Below are 3,168 nucleotides of genomic sequence, written 5' to 3'. Positions count from 1 at the left end.
GTCATCATGAAATATGCACGTAACTTTTCATAGTTCCTATTTAGTGCTTTTTTTTTATTTTTTTTATTAAGGGATGTTAGGCAGCAAAATTTGGCTTAGACTGATTCAACGATTATTTTTATGCAGTTAATCATGCAGTTAATTCCTCTATAAATATTTCATTGCCGATATTTTGGAAAATGCATTTCTTTCACAATGGATGCTCCTGTTAACGTTATTGCGATGACTGGCTGTAGAGAGAGAAGCAAATTATACATACAATCGGTGTAGTAGTTTCCATTAGCATGAGCGGCATTACAAAAAGCACTAATTGATGCCAAAACAAAGCCGAGCAGCTTCGTTTGGTGTGGGAGGTAAGCTGCTATGGATTTAATCTGGATGTTCACTATTATCTCGCGCGCTCACACACACACACACACACACACACACACACACACACACACACACACACACACACACACACACACACACACACCCCGCCCCACCCCCCCCCACACACACACACACACACACACACACACTACGCACACACACCACACACACACACCCCACACACACACACCCCACACACACCACACACCCCACACACACCACACACACACACACCACACCACACTGTGTGGGGATTGTCTGCTTTTCTCTCTTTCTTTCCTTCAGCTTCGTCATGATCTAAGGGTTGTCTGAAGCTTGACACTCTTCATACTGATGCAACCAAAGATAGCACGCTGAAGTAAATGTCTTAATGAGTATATCATGATTATGCGAGTGGGAAGAGAGAGAGAGAGAGAGAGAGAGAGAGAGAGAGAGAGAGAGAGAGAGAGAGAGAGAGAGAGAGAGAGAGAGAGAGAGAGAGAGAGAGAGAGAGAGAGAGAGAGAGAGAGAGAGAGAGAGAGAGAGAGAGAGAGAGAGAGAGAGAGAGAGAATGTGTGTGTGTGTGTGTGTGTGTGTGTGTGTGCGTGCGTGCTATTATTGACCTGCAACCGTTTCAGGGGTAACAGAAAAATGGATCTATTTATTCCAGTGCTCAAAATTCAGTATTGTAATCGGGATAAAGCTAATTTCGAGAGCAGAACGTAATATCCTCTCCCATTTAAAAAACAGGTGTTGTTAATTATACACGTAATTACATCACAGTCTAGCGAGGGACAACATGGGCAGCGTGACACGATTGGCGGGCTGTCACCCTGAAATAAATGACCCGGATGGCGTGCGGGGAGAACAAGAGCTGAGATGTTGGCAAGCGAAGAAGCGAAGAAGAATAAAAATGTTGTTCAAAATTTTGAACCAGAAATTAATTAATGATACATGATGCAGTTGATTATTCATAATATGTGCATCGGCCTGGTATTCTCTGCCTGCCTTTGTGATTACAATGCTATAATGCCGCAATAAGTATCTATAAGTACCCCCTCATCATGTCATGGACTGTTGTAATGGGATTCCTTTCACGCATCATTGTATTACTGTTACATAATACGCAATGAGTTCTGAATTACACTCGTTCATGTGCTTTATTAAAGGATTTCTGGATGTGATATAGTGCGTGCTGCTGCGGACCGTGTTATCCTTACCTGCTTTTTATCTGAACTCCTAAAACGGTGGCAAAAAATGACAAGGTTCTTATTATTAAATAATCCTGTACCTGGAGGACCCTTTCGAGTAAAAAAAAAAAAAAAAAAATCGTAAGTGTTATGTTAACTTGTAGACTACGAACTTGATAATATGACCAAATATTTTGTAGTAGTGTAAAATTGTATTCTACATTTTAATAAGGTTTCTTGTCTGTTATGTGATGCCTTTCAGACCAGTCACAATTTTCCTAATACGCTGAATGGAGTGAATTCCTCTTTGGGTTGTTGTCACAAAATAGATAATTCACATATTCGATTTGGCAACAGAAGAAAATGTTGATGCAAGAGGGGAGTGGTAAGCACCCGTACAGCGCTGCAGATCAGGTCACGTGGGTCGCCGGTGGGGGATTGAGGTCGTTCAGGGCAATTGAGGTCAGACAACGAGGGTGAGGTCATCGTTTCAGTAGGGCCCGTATTTAAAGTTGTATGTGTGTTATTGAATATATCTGTCGACAGGCCACGTCGCTCTACGCATTGCGCTGATAGATTTTCCCCAGAATATGAATTCCAACATTTTTTATTTCTGAAAACGTCCATCATGTAACGCGCCAGCATTGCCACTATTTCCATCACCCCCTGCAGCCTCCAGCCCTCCACCCTCCCGCCGGCTTTACCCCGCCCTCCAGAATCTCCACACCCCCACATCCACAGTAACCATTTTGCCGTAAACCACAAAATTTGCACTCGGGTAGCTACACCATCACCGTTATTTTTCTGCCCTCTTTCTGGAAACACCCCTACTCATGTTCTTTGATACTAATTATTTGTCCTCGCTTACCACCCGGTTAGTCCTTTTCTTCGGCCATAGATTGTGTTTTCCTCCCTCGCGTCCCACGTCTACCGTCCCCCACACGCCCGCCCACACCGCCCACTCGACACGCCGCAGTCAGCACCGTCCAATCACCGGAACAGACAGAGAACCGCGGCGGAGAGCTTTCCAATAACACGCAACAAATATTTAGAGGTTTTCAATAATGTGTAAATACTATCAGGATGTCTTCATAAGTATCAACACACACACACACACACACACACACACACACACACACACACACACACACACACACACACACACACACACACACACACACTTGTCTCGTATTTCATATGACGAAGAAAACTTTTGCTTCGTTCGATTTTATTGTGATTATGGAACTTTTTTTACGAGCTTTTAATATTATAGAGAAGCACATGATTTACCTGTGAGGGTGACTGTAGTTTTGGGTGATTTAGGTGAATGGGAAGTGTGTTTAAAGGTCGTTTTCTTGAAGGGACTTGAGTTGCGTACATTTTTGAGTGCTTGATATTTTTTATACATTGCCTTCTACTGTAGAACGTACAAGTATGCTTATGTTGAGCAATTCAAAGAAGGCGAGGAAGAGAAAGAATTTCACTGATACTAGTACTGCTATTATGACAACGACTGCAAGTAATAGATATGTAATGACATTAATAATAATGATGATAATTATAATGATAAAAATAATAATAGTTGTAATCAGTAACATTCAGGTCACAATAATGGTAAAAAAAAAAT

Source organism: Scylla paramamosain, chromosome 6, assembly GCF_035594125.1.
Source record: "Scylla paramamosain isolate STU-SP2022 chromosome 6, ASM3559412v1, whole genome shotgun sequence".
NCBI lineage: Eukaryota > Metazoa > Arthropoda > Malacostraca > Decapoda > Portunidae > Scylla > Scylla paramamosain.
This window is presented reverse-complemented; position numbering follows the sequence as displayed.